The following is a 9,678-nucleotide window of genomic DNA, read 5'->3' on the forward strand; positions in this document are numbered from 1 at the left end:
GATTGCAGCAATCAACCCCCCTTCTCAATGTACTATACAACACAAGCATGCCATGCACACATATTATTGGCCCGGTTTCCCAAAGGACACCTCTTACACCATGGTGTTGCACATGCTCAGTTGGCCTCTAGGCCGCACATGAAGCCTGTGTGCGGCCTAATTGGCTGCATGGCAGCCAATCAAACACTATGTCCTTTTTTGGGACACAACAACATAGAACTACACAACCTAGACTAGAGCACAGCCATACCTGTCCTCATTGCGCACGTAAAGCCTCCTACATGAATACACAAACCTGTTTCCCTAAAGCCTCTTTAGCCTACACACACCTGTCGACGTGGCAGTATTAAAACCATTCGCAGAGAAATGTGTGTTGTGAGTGGTGACTTTCTTCATCTCATTTAAATATAAAAACGTTGAAATGAAGGCCTACTTCAGCATCAAATAAATGAAATTGAATTAAAAAAATGTAAGAGTGAAGAGAGCCTACTGTCAGCTGTCCATCAGTCCAAATATTATTAAATTAAATTTCAGAATAGTAGACCTGAGGCCTACCATACCAGGCCTACCATACCAGGCCTGAGGCCTACCATTGCGTGGCACATCTATGCACGGAATGTCTATGTTCACAGGCTTCATGTGCGGCCTAGAGGGCAACTGAGCATGTGCAACACCATACCTCTTGCACCATGGTGTAAGAGGTGTCCATTGACAAACATGCATGACATGCTACATACCACTTCCAGCGGATCAGCACAATTTAGACAGGAAATATGCCAATTAACTCATGTACTGCCAGAATTGATTCAGTCTGTAGTCCCTTCCCTGCTCATGTAACAATGCTGTGGCTCTTCTCTCCTCTCCATCAGAGGGTGAAATAACATGATACCTCTGATCCCGTTAGAGCTCCAGCACATTGCATTAGGCTTTGAATCAGCCTCTGCAGTGTTCTCATCTCTCATTGCACCCTACCTTCATTTGCCTAACCTCAACCCACACAATGGGAACAAGTTTTTTAGAGAATGCACTTTTACAACTGTGTACTCAGCAAAAAGGTAGATAATGAACCGTCCTACAATCACACAGGTTCACAACCTTCCAAGAGATTACTTTCCAAACCTTTAACATAACTTTCATTAAGTTTAAAGTTGAATGTGTAGCACTGTTGGAGGGTGCCATTTAAAAGCCCTGGAGCTTTTTGTATTAACCTTTTAGCATAACTTTTGACTGTACTACACATACTTATTACTTGTTATCAAACTTGTTAATAAAGTACTCAATAAATTGATCAATTGACTGAACAGAGGTGCATCAGGGGTCAACACTGGTGATTATTCCAAATAGTATAGTTACCTTCTTCCATATGGTTTGGGAATGTCCAAATGTTTCCAAATTTTGGAGTTAAACTTTCATTACTTTTACGGGGTTAACATTACACCTTCTCCATCTTTATTTATTTTAAATGATGTATCCCAACTACAGTTAAATGGCACTCGCAAACTTGTCTTCTTTGCTGGTTTAACAGCGGCAAAGAAGTAGGTTGCTACGCAGTGGAAACCTCCTCACACATTAACATTTCGCCAATGGGCTTTATATTCTTTTAGGTTTTCTGAGGTCAATTGCACCCAAAAATCCTGAACTTTTAACATTCAGTAGATTTTCTGTCGTCTAGGGTTTTCTATCACAGCCTGCAAATTCCAGCAGATGTCACCGTTTTGTTTTCATTGCAGCTCAAAAGTCTTCCAAACCCCAGAGAAAAGTCCAGACCACAGAAAATCCACTGAATGTTCAAAGTTCAGGTTTTTTGGGTGTAATTGAGGTCATAAAACCTAAAATAAAAATAAAAATAAATGAAAATGAATGTCATGAAACCTTTAAGGATATTAGTAATTTTTTCCTTTTACGTAAGAAATTTGGCACAGGTATGCTTTTTGTGACATCATTGGTCCTGGGAGGGAGGGATGGGGTTGTTTGTTTTTATGAATCTTATTTTATGCGTTTTGTTTTCTTTATTCATTCATCTCATTTCACAGCGGTCGGTCGAATGGTGACGGAGATTAGCATTACACAGACAAACAGCCTGGCAGAGACAAAAAGCCATACAATATTGCCAGACATGCATAATCTCAAATGTCTGTGGGTGGGGCCTATCTTGGCCCTGTGTGTGTTCTGTCTGTGTGTATGTACAATTGATGGAACTGTAATGTGTTTCTTGTGATCATATTGGATTATTATTTTGTCCTTGGTTATAATGCTGCTAATGAGCTGAGTCAATGCTCCCTCATTGATTGTCATTAATCATCTAAAACATTTAGTAGAGTAGAGTATAGCACAGAGTGATCAACAGCCGGTGCAGGTTGAACAGTGACAATGGCAAGAAACGGCATTACTAAAAACTTAAAATCATTCATCAATCAATTAAATTAGACATGTATAATTCATTTTTAATAATTTGTCTATTTATTTCATTACTTTTGTTTCTGTGCTGACACTGCTAGGCCTGAAGTAGACCAAGGAAGACACTCACATAATTATTTTCCGACCATCAACGACAAGTATAAAGTTATTTCATATTTTTGTGAATGCATTCGATTTGCAAGCTCCACACTTGATTTCTCTACAGCAGTTTTACAATTCCTCAGAGAGACAGACAGACACACACACAAAGTGACAAATGCAACCCACACACGAACCGCACATGGTTAACTATGACACAGATACATTGCGACTCATATCAAGGATGCACAACTAGACAAGACAACAGTACCGCACCAGATAGACAATGACTACAGTTAAGAGAGGGAGAGAGAGACTTCAGTTAACAGAGGTGGGAACTGAACAGCACTTTCTAAATACCTGCCAACTGTACTGTACGGAGTGAAGTACAACAATGTGCAAACAGAGCAGCAAGATTTATGATCTGTTGTGACAGGAAAAGGACATCCATTGAAATACAACCAGCATGAAAAAGAATAAAGTTTTATTTGCCACTACTCATACAGTTACAGAGCCAGTGACAGACAAATGCAGCTTAAGGTCCGCAGAAATACTGTAAGTGAAGGTAAATTACCCTACAGCTGCACACGGTTTTGCACCTCTGTAGCCCGGTTCCGGCGAGCCGCTCCACGTCCGAAACGGTAGAGAAATGAGAGTTACCATGTGGGGGTCCCCGGAACATCCAGACCCCCAGGAATGTGCCCATGGGGCCGGGCCGGTTCCGGTGAGCCGCCCACCCGGAATCATCATATATACAATTAATATGTACGTGTGTGTTTGTGTGTGTTGAAAAACAACCATGCTGTTTTCATGTTCAGACCGAGGCAGCCAGACACCCAGCCAGCCACACACATAGCTCCGTAAGCTTGTTTTAAAAGCAACAGCTGGCAGAAATTCTCTGGAGTGGCTGGCTATGATTTTTTAACATTTTAACATTTGTTTGTTGTCTCCACCAGGCCGAAGGCATGGGGAGAGAGTATGTTTTGCACTCCGTCCGTCCGTCCGTCCGTCCGTCCGTCCGTGTGTGTGCGTGCGTGCGTGCGTGCGTCCGTGTACAGCTAATTTCCGGCACTGTTGGCCCGGTCGATGCCAAACTGTGCACACACACTCCCTGGATGCCAACGACGAACCTCTGCCCCAATTTTTCTGCCCCGTTATAGTGCCACCATGAGGCCGATTTTTGCAACACACATTATTTTATATTACTCGTACAGATTTTATCCATACATCACACAAATCGCTACACACCATCTTTACAGTCATGTGATCAACATGGACCTGTCCGCTTCCCCATTTTCCATCCCCAATTGCTAAGATTGCCTTCCGAAGTTTGCAGGATTTGTCCATTTCCAAAAAAATGCCTCAAATCATTAACACAGCGTGCAATTTCCATGGCATTATGCACACACATTCCCACTAGGCCGAGAAAGAAATGCCACATGTGCCGGTTATAGCGCCACTATGAGGCCGATTTTGGTAAAACACATTTCTCTACATTACTCGTACATATTGTATCCATACATCACGCAAATCAGTATACACTATCTCCATAGTAATGAGATCAACATGCATCTGTCCACTTTCCCATATTCCATCCCGATTGGCTAAGATTGCCTTCCAAACTTTGTAGGATTGGTCCATTTTGAAATTAATTCAATTAGTTAATTGAATTAATTAGTTAATTCGTTATCAGTTAATCAAATTATTAACACAGTGTGTGATTTCCATGCAATTATGCACACATTTCCACCAGGCAGAGGACGAAATGTAACTTAAATGTTTACACCTATAACTCCACAGATCTGTGTACAACTTTGTATGTGCACTACTACACATTATGAATACATTGTTACGTATTTTATTTGTATTGCCCTGGTATACAACCACTAGACAGATTATTGCACAAAAACAAACGGGGTCTATACTATTACTAGTACTTCATGGGGGAATTAACTCACTTATTTTGCTGTTTGCGGCCGACATGGCAGGGCAATGCTGCCTCTCCATTTTTGGAGTGGTACTGCTTACAATCAATTGAACCCCAGCATTCACATTCACATTCTGGGGGGAACATAGCAGATCAACAAGCTTGTAGATCTGCCATTTTTGGCGAGGGTATACAGAAAAAGGCAATCCAAGAACAGAGCCAGCCAACACAGGTCCAGTTTACTTCTAAGAGGATAATTGCTTACCTCCTGTTTATCCTGTAAGATTCACTATTTTCACTCTCTCTCTCTCTCTCGTGAGGGGCGCTCTTTAATATCAGCATACATAATCTCATTCCGTCATTCCGGCTAATCACTTGTGGCGTCCTCAATTTTCTGTCCTCACTTTTTATCCTCAATACCAATACCATATTACCAATCAAAAGCCAATCAAATCGTCGCTATGGGGTGCTCAGCCAATCAAATCATCGCTATGGGGTGCTCAGCCAATCAAATCATCGCTATGGGGTGCTCAGCCAATCAAATCATCGCTATGGGGTACACACAAACACACAAAGCTGGGCATAGGAGGGGCTCAAAAATAGAAGATTTTCTGAAAACATAGGTTAGGATTTAGAGGCAGTTTATTAAATCGGCCTCCGTTCAGCTTCTGAATGGGTTAAATAAATCTAAATTATTGGCTTTTTGTGCAAATTTGCATGGTTTATACTAGAGAATATAGGATTTATTCACAAAAGACATTCATTTACACATCCCAGTCCAGACCTGGGAGAGAAAGTACGAGGTGAAATAATAATGATAGGAAAATCCTTAAGGCTTTCCTTTGCATCTAATATACTGTAATACACCAATATTGCTGCTCCAGTCAACATTTCCATTCCACCCATGAATGTTGTTCTGTTTTACACACCTTCTGGGTCCCATTATGAGCCGCTATACGAGTTTGAATTCAAATTAAATAGAATGTGTGTGTGTGTGTGTGTGTGTGTGTGTGTGTGTGTGTGTGTGTGTGTGTGTGTGTCACAAACAATGACAGAAAATAATTTCCTAATCTAACTCCATCTCAGTACTTTGATACAAAGGGGGCTGCCCCTTCAATCCAATGTTCTTTAGAAGTGACTGGATCTAAACATGGCCTACGATTCTTTTATCTAGTGTAGCTCTATCAAAAATCAATCAAAGATTATTCATTGTTTATAAAAAACAGGGACAATAGGTTGGCCATTCTCCATAGTTCAAAGATTCCTCTACACGCAATACATGACAATTATGTGGATGCTGAAATTGTCTGTCCAATCCTGCCCTTCTGTCTTCAATAGGGTCCAATGAAAATGAAAAGAAACTAGGATAGGGACGGGATAGAAACCATTATGCGAAATCCAGTGAGACATATCTGTACATGGCAGTTAAATGCTCAAATTTACCAAACCACCGTTGTAATGTCAAGTATGCTTCTTTTAAGCACATGTAGGGTGGTGGTGTTAGTTACAAGATGTTCAAGGACAAATATTCTTTGTATATAATCTTATTTATTTATTCGCCGTAATAAAGTAAGTAAATTATTTCATAACTGTCAGTGTTTGCAGCTGGGAAGCAGTCGGGGGATGGGTCCTGGCGCTACAGTGTTGCCCGCCTACCTTAAGCTTGTCTGGTGAAACTCTTCGCAGTCAGGTGAAAAGCGGCTGGCAACTTCATGTGTATCAGAGGAGGCAGCTGGTTGTCTACACTCTCCCTAGGCAACATAGGACACAGCAGACCGCAGTGTAAATCGGAACTGGCAACAACTGTTGGGAGTAAATGAGAATATATTTTGTATTATTATTTCTGGCCTGCTGCTTCTGTTCTTCACTGTACACACAACATACAGGACTCACAGAGCAAGTTTAGGCCAACAAAAACTCTGCACTCCTCTAATCACAACCTTTGATTGACTGGTGATACATAATCGACACCAGGAAATAATGAGACTTTGCAAATTACAGATACGGTACATTTGAAAGACAGAAACATGTTCAAAATAATATATGGGATTTTACAGACATTGGAGCTGTGAGGGTCACGCACATATTGCAATGTATCAATCAGGCTATAACATCGTAACTTTGTCCTCTTGATGACATCATTCCACACAATTTGTCGGTGTGTCCAGTATCCAAATACTGGTCTCTATATCGTGCGCGCGCGCGCGCGCACACACGCACACGCACACACACACACACACACACACACACACACACACACACACACACACACACACACACACACACACACACTAAAGACAGTGCTGTCTTTCTTATCTAAATTCTTATTTAAAGTCTAGATATGTCATCAGTATATTATATCCTTTACACTCCTTGCACTGTGCCTTATTGCGTATAACCGCAAAACATTGTCATCACATGCCCAAACAGATGGAAAAAGATAGACAATGAATGTGTTAGATGTGTATGACAGATAGAGGGAGGAAGAAAGTGGAGACTGGAGACAATTAGAACTGGTAGACGATGAATGTGTATGACAGAGCGAGGGAGGAAGACAGTAAACAGTGTACAGCTCCAGCTACACTACTACTGTAGGTAATTTAACTGCACATCACTATCATTATTAGGACAGACAAGTGTTTTTTAAAGTACATTGAGCACCTTTCTACTCTTTGTAATGCGAGATAACAAACGAGGCAGCAGACATGGACATGAATGCACATTGCACATGCATCTTTTATTTATCTATAACAAGTCTGGCCAAAGTATTTGGATAGAGCTGCAAATAGTCTTAGGAAAAATATACCCACATTGTCCAATAACCTACTACTGGATGATATTTCTCATATTCTGTATTACAATTCAATTTCCCACTTAGTATTTGCAGTTCAGCACAGGCTGTCATGCACTGATCAATTCCATCTTTGTCTTTGACTCACTTGCTTTAAGCTGACTTCTTCGCTTCACAAAATAAATCATTTTAAATTAACAAAGCGCTGCATCCACAGAAAAGGACTCAAATGTTCACTGGAGTATAAAAATGAGAATGTAACTTACAGTTCAGCCATTTAAGTGCCACTGTCAGCAAGAAATACACAAACGTGCATGAACAGTTTCCTCCCACATGGCAAAGTTCTATTGGACTAGTACAAATGAATGAATTTTGAACCTAAAGCACCCACTTTGTTATTCAAATGGTCACAAAGAGACAGACCTGTTATTTGTAAAGTAAAAAAAAAAGCCTTCACATGGAAATCTAAAACGAAAAAATGATGCAAAATGCCTGCTACACTGACGTTTCTGTGTAGGGGCCAATACCTTAACGTTGAAGGGCGCTGAACAAGCAATAAAGCATGGGGTCTGTTCACTGATTTTAAACATGCCCCACTGCATGTTAATGTTAACTGTAGCCTACTGTACTGTACCTATACTACCTACCTTACGGTTTTTCTGGAGAATCTACAAAGTTGCTAGCACGAAAAAATCCTCAGCTGACAAAAGAAAATTACATATTTTTATCATTATAAATCTACGCGTTAATTTACGTTGCCTTTGAGTCTGCTTATGAGTAGAAAATGAATTCCATAAGCCACCTGACCTTCAAAGGAGGACTGACAGACGTACGTCAGCGTTTTGTTAGCTTGGCACGAACAATGTATACGTGAAATTGGTTTAAAAAGCAGCAGAATAATTATTATTTTTCTTACCAATACTGTAGGCTACTGAACTGACCCCGCGTTCACTATGCTTTCCAGTTTCCACCACGGATGTTCGTTACAGAGTGGAAAGGAAAGTTCTCCTCTTCTCCTGCAGGTAGCTGAACCATGTGATCAACTGTTGACTTGATATCAACAGCTGTTGCGAATTCTGCAGGATGATACAACACAAATAGCCTATAGTACCACAAATTTGATATGAAATGGTAATGTGATTTATACCAAATGACCCACTAGCTTAAATAGCCTAAATAAGTCCCTTACATTTACAAAGTAGGTCTATGCCTAGGTCTACTGTGGAATCACTTTTGCTAATGCCTTAATCAATCTTGATCAACGGCAGGTGTGAGTCAATAAAGAAAGTCATTCATTTGTCACTCAACAAAATGTTCGTGTGGCGTGTTCCACAAGAAAGACTAGGCTAATAACAGTTAATACAATTTACATTAACAAAAAGATAATACTGGATTGCAGGATAATACAAAATAATAATAAAATAGTTAAACGAAGAAGGAAAATAAGCAGCCTAAACGGCCTCAGCAGCACATTCACACTGCCATGCCCTCCTAGAAAAAAGGTGTAAAGGTATGCTACATGCATGGTGGATGAATGCAGTGTTTTAGTCCGGGGTTTAGTCCATTTGAAATTTGAAAAAACATTTATTATTATTATTATTATTATTGTCTCCACCAGGCCGAAGGCATGGGGAGAGAGTATGTTTTGCACTCCGTCCGTGTGTGTGTCCGTCCTTCCTTCCGTCCTTCCGTCCGTCTGTGAACAGCTAATCTCCGGCACCGTTAACCCGGTCGATGCCAAATTTTACACACACACTCCCTGGATGCCAACGATGAACCTCTGCCCCACATTTTCCAGAACGGCCTGTTATAGCGCCACCATGAGGCAGCTTTTCACATGTTTTACCTAAAACTGCACCGATCTGCGTGAAACGTTGCATGCACACTCCCTAGAGGCCAAGGACAAACCTTTGACCTGCATTTTCCGCATCTACCTTTTATAGCGCCACCAGGAGGCCGACTTTTGTAAAACACATTTTTTGATATTACTCCTCCTGATTCTGTCCAAAAATCTCACAAATCGTTACACAGTATCTCTATGGTCATGTGCTCAAGTCGGATCTGTCCAATATTTCATCTTCCATCCTAATTGGCTATAATTGGCATTCACAGTTTGCAAGATTGCCCCGTTTTGAACAAAAGCCTCAAATCATGAACGCAGCATGCAATTTACGTGAAATCTTTCACACATTTTCTTACTAGGCTGAGGAATATATCCCGCCCTTTTCACATTGGCCTGTTATAGCGCCACCAACAGGTTGATTTTTGCAAAACAGGTTGATTGGAACAAAATGCCTCAAATCATCCAATTGCCATCCAAGGCAAACATGTTTATATTACTCCTAAACATTTTGCCAAACATCTCACACAGTCCTATCGTCCTGGTGGAGACCTGTGCCCAGAAGGGCACTTTTTCTAGTATTCAGGTCTGTTCTTTATGCAATTCAAAATCTATGTCTATCTT

At 40.8% G+C, this 9,678-nt stretch overlaps 1 protein-coding gene across 5 annotated transcripts in view; it reads right to left on the minus strand.

Annotated features, from left to right (window-relative positions):
• Positions 1 to 8,406, minus strand: part of gpat2 (glycerol-3-phosphate acyltransferase 2, mitochondrial) — a 164,759-nt gene extending 156,353 nt beyond the window's left edge. For 4 of the 5 annotated variants that reach the window (XM_079515535.1, XM_079515534.1, XM_079515531.1 and 1 more), the window contains exons 1-2: positions 8,131 to 8,406; positions 6,080 to 6,226 (exon numbers count right to left, since the gene is read on the minus strand). The gene's annotated coding sequence lies outside the window, so the exon portion shown is untranslated. The remainder of the gene's footprint in view (positions 1 to 6,079; positions 6,227 to 8,130) is intronic. The other variant, XM_079515533.1, reaches the window with a different exon arrangement.
• Positions 8,407 to 9,678: the final 1,272 nt, after the last annotated feature.

This window comes from Electrona antarctica (genome assembly GCF_951216825.1).
Source record: "Electrona antarctica genome assembly, chromosome: 12".
NCBI lineage: Eukaryota > Metazoa > Chordata > Actinopteri > Myctophiformes > Myctophidae > Electrona > Electrona antarctica.